This window comes from Glycine soja, chromosome 20, assembly GCF_004193775.1.
Source record: "Glycine soja cultivar W05 chromosome 20, ASM419377v2, whole genome shotgun sequence".
NCBI classification, from domain to species: domain Eukaryota; kingdom Viridiplantae; phylum Streptophyta; class Magnoliopsida; order Fabales; family Fabaceae; genus Glycine; species Glycine soja.
In genome coordinates, this window is record NC_041021.1 from 13,641,600 (window position 1) to 13,649,665 (window position 8,066).

Consider the following 8,066-nt stretch of genomic DNA (forward strand, 5'->3'; position numbering starts at 1 on the left):
CTTATGGCAAGTGCAGGATTATAATTAATACAACCCATCGTCCCTATCAACGGAACATTAGGGTAGTCCCCACATGAGAAAAGAACTCCCTCCTTTCCTTTCTTCCATCGAGGAAACCAATTGATTGCGCTGCCTCCTATCCCAGCCAAGTGTTGGTCCCAATTGACTCTTCTTTTTTCGACGCACGAGCGATAACTTTGAAGCGGACACAGGTGTCTTATGTCTTGTTGGAATAGGTGCGAAACCAACCACACACAGAGAGCGGGTAAGCAACAGACAATCCGTGCGTTGTTCTTCTCGCACCTTCGGTCGAAGGTATCAAATAAGTCCGCCAAGATAGCCACCACTGGACTCTCCTTGCTATGGTGATATGCAAGGAAAACATCAATTGTGGCTAGGTCCACCAAACCGTCCACGTTCGGAAAGAGGACAACCCCAAAGATCAGCAAAGCTAGTATATCCGCAAACGGGACCCACTCCTCTTTGCTTGCCATATCCCTTGCCTTGCCTTCCAAGTATTTCCGCGACAGGCCCACTACGTCGTTACGAGTTTGCTTCATGCGATCCAACTCTTTTGCCGAATCTCCGACCACAGCTGCAATCTTACTCAAGGAGGGAAGAAACCCGGAGAAAAGATACGGTTTCCTTCCCCCAAGAGGGCATCCTAATATCTCCTCAAACTCTTCAACAGTCGGTACCATTTGGAAGTCCCCAAATGTGAAGCACCTCAACGGCTGATCATAGTATTGGGCGAGGGATACAACAGCTTCCATATCTAGGGGTCTCTAATAACTACTCCCAACGATTCATAACTCACATGGCTGTTTTCTAGAGGTATCATCACTCAAGATAATAATACTGTGGCGGTATGGAATACCAGTGACAACATATTATAAAGAGAGAAAACTCTAGACGAGGTTTCACTATCAAGCAAGTCGGAGACCTAGCATGATGATAGATTCACCTCCACTCCTTAGATTCCCATGAACCCGAGTATAGGGCCCCTTTTTTGCTCAAACCCGTGGGTGCTTAGAATGCAGTGTAAAAAATGTGAAATAGACAACAGTTATTTACGTTTTACACAGTTCAACAAATGCACACACAAAGTTTCACAATTCCACAATTCCTTAAAATAGGCCTAACTCACAAAAAGTTCCCAGTGGAGTCGCCAACTGTCGCAACATGCCCTTTTGCAGGCGAGCGAGGCGAGGCTCACGGGTGCGCTTTCCAAAGGAGGAAAGATGCGCGAAGTCGCCACCAACGTTTATTTGTGGAAAACGTCGGAAAAACCGAAGGAAACCGATCAAAACGAAAATTCTAAGTTCGGGAGTTGTATTTACGTTTGAGGAAGGTATTAGCACCTCTCACGTTTGTCTCAAAGGACAACAACCTATTTTTTTAGAATTGTGAAATTGTGTTATCTTATCTTTTATTTCCTTTTTTATTTTTGAGGTCGACAAAAGCGGGGATCTTGCTCCTACGTACCCTTCATTGAAGAGGAAATTAGACCTACGTAGTTCTTTCTTAAGAGTGAATCAAGCGATTCTTTTTACTTGAAAGGTGATCATTTTAAGGCGTTAGACCTTTAAAAAATGATCCATTTACTGGGTAAGAAAAATTGAGATATTGAACTTTTCAAATCCTTTTTTAGTGACTTTTTTGTGGATGAGCTTGACTTTGTGAGTTGATTTTAGCTTTAATTTCACTTTAGTTATTAGTCAATTCAATTAAGAACGAGAAATCCCAAAGAGAAACGTCCGATTGATTTTTCCGCTTTATTTTACTAAAAGGGTATTTTTGATTATTATATTATTATTTTACCTCTTTTTTTATTTCCAACGTGCTTACGGCACGACCGAACGGTCGGAATTCATTTTAACAGAAATTAACGGATATTACAAATCAAATGATCGGTGGAAATTTATTTTATTTTTTGATTAGGCGAGAAATGACTTAAATAAATGACTGAAGCACATCAAAAGGGGGTACGAAAAGTAAATGAAAATGAGAATAAAACTACACGAAACAAATGGGGACCACCACGGGTACATAGAATGAATTGAAAAGCTAGGTTTGGGGTACTTACCGGTTGAAGACCGAAGAAAACGAAGAACGAACGATGAATGTCGAAGAACGGTTGAAAATCTTCGCGTAATTACCCACAGAAACGTAACGGAAACGTTACGGAAGCGCCTCAGCTTGGATTTTCTTCACGGAAACAATTTTCCTCAGCAATTTCAAGAGAATACGAAGTGCCAAGAAGGCTGAACCCCCTTCCTTCTTCATTCCTCCCCCTATTTATAGCAAAATAGGGGAGGAGCTTGCCACCCAGCTCGCCCAGGCGAGCTCAGCTCACCCAGGCGAGCCAGGTTGCTTCCTCCAGAAGCAACCGCCTTCTGGAGGAAGAATCTGGAAGGCCCAAGTGGGCATGATTGCTATTTGCACCCACTTTTTTTTTACTAAATACACCCCCTTTGCCTTTTTTGGTGATTCTTTTTCCGTAACGTTACGAAACTTTACAAATTTCGTAACGATACTTATTTTCTTTCCGTAAGGCTACGGAACCTTACGGATCATTTATTTATTCTTTTTTAGCTTTCGAAGAAGTTACGGAAACTCACGGATTGCGTAACAATACTTCCTTTTGGTTTCCGCCACATTACGGAATTTCACGGATCGCGTAGCCATGCTTTCTTTTGATTTCCGGCGCGTCTCGGGACTTAACATATTGTGCAACAAAGGGCGCTAAGTACTTCGAAGCGGTCAATCAAAGGTTGCATGCCATCAAGCAATTGTCCCCGAACGAAATTAGGGTATGACACTTATCTAGATATTATTTAGATTTGATCTCATCTAGATATTATTTCATCTAGATCTTATCTAGATTTGATTTTATTTTATTTATGGGCTTCAATTTAAAACAGATTTGTAAGCTTTGGGGTTGGAAAACTATATAACAGCACCAAGGTTCTAGTTTAGGCTCTCTCTCTCTCCTGTCTCTCTTCTATTTTTCATTTTTTTTACAATTCCAGTTCAGACTTTTAGTTTTAGCAATAAAATTTCGTTCTCTATCTGATTAATGAAAGGCTAAGTCCCTAGCATTGTTTTCTCTTGAGGATTAAGCATAGTTCTCTTTGAGGTTATATTATTATTGTTAAATTTTGTTCAGTTCTTTTTCCTCTTCACTAATTACTTTGAATTTGTTGCTATTAATTCATGTATGCTTAATTTACGTTCATGCTTAATGATCTTTTATGAGTAATTGGTGTATGTGATGCTTAATCACTTAATGAATGCCTTATGTTGAATTTTGCTTAGTAATTTAATTTAGGGTTGGATTAAGTGGTTGAACTGAATAAGGATAAATTCTCGCAACCTAGGATAAGAGACTTGCTTGTGAATCAAGGGGAATCAACGTATTTTAATTCTGATATTTTCTAATTAAATTTTACTCGTTGTTTAATTTACAAAAGCAAACAACCCCACCCCCCCCCTAATTTGTTACTATTTCCTACTATCGGTTATGAACATTTGGTTTATCATTGCTCATTGGGAAACGACCTAGGATCACTTCCTAGTTACTACATTTTAATATTTGTTTGATTCGGGTATGGCCTCGATCAAATTTGACGCCATTGCCGGGGAGCAGTGTCCAAAGGTTCATAATAGCTAGTGTCATGTTAGTGTTTAATTCTCGTGTTAGTGTTTAATTCTTGTGTTAGTGTTTCATTCTTTCGTGCTGTGTTAGTATTTTGTTAGTATTGTTTAGTACCTTGTTATTTTGTTTATCGTGTGTTCTGCTTTAGTTTTTTTTCTTCTATTCAGCGCTTCCCCTGTTTCAGTTTTGGTGTTTTGCTGTGAATAGTGTTTTGCGACAGATTTAGCGACCACTCTTGTTGAATAGAACACTTGCTGGAAAACAGGGTAGTAGTGGAAATCCCTTAGCGACGAATTTTAGACTCCACCCTTGCTGAATTAATTGGGATTTTTTGTTTTGGTAGCTACAGATGTTATTTTGGGTTGAATTTTTTTGTGGTCACTTCTTTTGATCCATATTTTGTGGGAAAAATAATTGGAGCCCTTAGTTTGGTCAGATTTGAAAGTTCCAAAAAAGTAGCAAATTTGATTTTTGTCAAAACTTCAAACGGCCATAACTTTTGCTCTGGTTATCAGAATCACAATTATTATATATTTATTTGGGGTAGAAAAAAATTTCCCATGCCGTGGCAGCCGACTGAGGTCTCCTTCTTCCAAAAATTGCGATTCTGTCAAAAGTTTTTCATTTTCCAAGTATTCTCTTATTTTTCTTAACTTATCATTATTAGCTTATATAGTTAGACTTTGAATTTTCGTTTGAAATTTTTTGTGCTATCTTCTCATCATTTTATAAGGCTGCTCACAAAATTTCAAGTCATTTGGATAGAATTTAATGGTAGTTGTAGTTCAAACCTACATTATTACTTGCATAAGAAGGCAGCTAATTGTGCATGCTGAATTTAGTGTATGACTAGAGGCAATCCATCTGACTTACAACCCTTTGATCCTGAGATAGATAGGACATTTCATAGATTAGTTAGACATCATTTAGTACCTTTTGAGCATCCTGAGCATTCTGTTATTGGTGATTTTGAGCATTGTTGTTTTGAACATTCTGAGAACATGACACAACCTCCACCCCGTGAGAGGACTCTAAGGGAAATGGCTGCACCTGATTTCACCTATGAAAGCTTGTGCATCCAATACCATGATGAGGATGTCCCATATGTTCTTAAAACTGGACTAATCCATTTGCTTCCAAAGTTTCATGGCCTTGCAGGTGAAGACCCACACAAACATCTGAAAGAATTCCATATTGTCTGCTCCACCATGAAACCCCCAGATGTCTAGGAGGATCACATATTTCTGAAGGCCTTTCCTCATTCTTTGGAGGGAGTGGCAAAGGATTGGCTTTATTACCTTGCTCCACGGTCCATCACGAGTTGGGATGACCTCAAGAGAGTATTCTTAGAAAAAATTTTCCCTGCTTCCAGGACCACGACCATCAGAAAGGATATTTCAGGCATTAGACAACTCAGTGGAGAGAGCCTATATGAATACTGGGAGAGATTTAAAAAATTATGTGCCAATTGCCCTCACCACCAGATTTCAGAGCAGCTTTTTCTCCAATATTTTTATGAAGGACTCAGTAACATGGAGAGAAGTATGATAGATGCTGCCAGTGGTGGAGCCCTTGGAGACATGACCCCTGCTGAAGCCAGAAATTTAATTGAGAAGATGGCTTCCAACTCCCAACAATTCAGTGCCAGAAATGATGCTATTTTCATTAGAGGAGTGCATGAAGTAGCCATGAATTCATCTTCATCAGGTGAGACTAAGAAACTTGAAGGTAAACTAGATGCCGTAGTTAACCTGGTAACCCAACTGGCATCTATGCAACAATCTGAAGTAATTGAATAGCCTGAAGCTTATGCTGCAAACATCTACAATAGACCTCCTCAACCTCAGTAGCAAAATCAGCCACAACGGAACACTTATGACCTCTCCAGCAACAGGTACAACCCCGAGTGGAGGAATCATCCCAACCTTAGATGGTCGAATCCTTCACAACAGCAGCAACACCAACCTTATTTCAAAATGATGCTGGCCCAAGCAGACCATACATTCTTTTACCAATCTAGCAGCAACAACAGCAACATCCCCAGAAATAGCAAACAGTTGAGGCTCCTCCACAACCTTCCCTTGAAGAACTTTTGAGGCAAATGACTATGCAAAACATGTAGTTTCAACAAGAGACTAGAGCCTCCATTCAGAGCTTAACTAATCAGATGGGACAATTGGCTACACAGTTAAATCAACAACTGTCCCAGAATTCTAACTGATTACCTTCTCAATCTGTTCAGAATTCCAAGAATGTGAGTGCCATTACATTGAGATCGGGAAAGCAGTGTTAAGAACCTCAACCAACAAATGAACCTGCCCAACCCCACTCCACTCCAGAAAAAGATGATGACAAAAATGTAAAGAGTAAGTTACCTAACAATTTCTATGCAGGTGACTCTAAAGAGAAGCAGTATATCCCTCTTCCATTCCCTCCAAGAGCAATTTCCAACAAAAAAAATGGAAGAGACAGAGAAGGAGATCTTGGAAATATTTAGAAAAGTAGAAGTAAACATACCTCTCTGCTGGATGCAATAAAGCAAATTCCAAGATATGCTAAATTTTTGAAGGAGTTGTTCACTAATAAGCGGAAGCTTAAAGGAAGTGAAAGAATTAGTATGGGTAGAAATGTCTCCGCATTGATTGGTAAATCTGTTCCCCAAATCCCTGAAAAATGTAAAGATCCAGGTACATTCAGCATACCTTGTATTATAGGGAATAGTAAGTTTGACAATGCCATGCTAGATTTAGGAGCTTCTGTTAGTGTGATGCCTCTATCTATTTTTAATTCTCTATCTCTTGGTCCCTTGCAGTCAACTGACGTGGTAATTCATTTAGCTAATAGAAGTGTTGCCTGTCCTACTGGTTTCATAGAGGATGTCTTAGTTAGAGTTGGTGAACTGATTTTCCCTGTTGATTTTTATATTTTGAATATGGAGGAGGGATTTTCTAAAGGATCAGTTCCTATCATTCTAGGCAGACCTTTTATAAAAACTGCTAGAACTAAGATAGATCTATATGCAAGCACACTATTTATGAGGTTTGGTGATATAACAGTTCATTTTAATATTCTTGATGCTATGAAACACCCACCTGAAGATCTTTCTGTATTTCATGCTGAAATAATTGACCATGTTGTTGATGAATACATGACTGATCTTCATTGAAATCTGCATGCCTGTCACTCTTCATGCATTGAATCTGAATTTGTACTTGATCATATGTCTGAATTTGATGCTGATAGTGAATCTGAATTTGATATTGATTATATGTTTGGTGATGTTTTACCTCTTGAGATTGATTTTATAAAGTCAGATAGAACTAACCATGTTTCAGGAAGTACACATACTTCTGACTTTCTTTATGAGGTACAGGCTGAGAAACCATCTCTTTCTACCACTATCCAGCCGGCCACACCAGAATTGAAGCCTCTGCCATCAAATTTAATATATGCTTACTTGGATGATAGCAAAATTTTTCCAGTAATTATATCTGCCTCCCTTGCTGATGAGCAAGAGGAGAAGCTATTATCAGCTCTCAAGAAGCATAAGAAGGCTATAGGCTGGACCCTAGCTGACATTCCTGGTATTAGCCCATCCACATATATGTATCGGATAAATTTAGAGGATGGGGCTAAACCAGTAAGACAGCCACAGAGAAGACTCAACCCGATGATTCTTGATGTAGTGACGAAGGAGGTAACCAAGCTTTTGCAAGCTAGAATCATGTATCCTATCTCCGACAACCAATGGGTGAGTCCCGTTGTCATACCCTAATTTCGTCCTGGGATTATTACTTGATGACATGCAGCCTTTGGTTAGCCACTTTGAGATACTTGGCGTCCTTTGTTGCGCAATGAATGAAGTCCCGAGACGTCTCGGAAATCAAAAGGAAGTAGGCTTGCGCGATCCGTGAAATTCTGTAATGTGGCGGAAGTCGAAAAGAGGTGTTTTTGCGCAATCCGTGAGTTTCCGTAACTTCTTCGAAAGCTAAAAAGAGTAAATACATAATCCGTAAGGATTCGTAACCTTGCGGAAGGAAAATAAGTATCGTTATGAAATTCGTAAAGTTTCGTAACATTACGGAAAAAGAATTACCAAACAATAGAAGGGGGGTGCACATAGTAAAAAGGGGGGTGCAAATAGTAATCTGGCCCACTTGGGCCTTCCAGACCCTTCCTCCAGAAGGCTGTTGCTTCTGGAGGAAGCAACCTTGCTCGCCTGGGCAAGCTGAGCTCGCCTGGGCGAGCTGGGTGGCAAGCTTCTCCCCCATTTTGCTATAAATAGGGGGGAGAAGTGAAGAAGAAAAGGGTTCAGCCCCTTAGGCACTTCTCTCTCTCTCTCGAAATTGCTGAAGAAAATTATTTCCGTGAAGAAAATCCAATCCGAGGCGCTTCCGTAACGTTTCCG

General features: G+C 39.8%; 1 non-coding gene across 1 annotated transcript; it reads right to left on the minus strand.

Moving 5' to 3' along the window:
• Positions 1-5,037: 5,037 nt before the first annotated feature.
• Positions 5,038-5,144, minus strand: LOC114404000. The gene has a single exon (XR_003664763.1). It is a non-coding gene; the product is annotated as a small nucleolar RNA R71 (small nucleolar RNA).
• Positions 5,145-8,066: the final 2,922 nt, after the last annotated feature.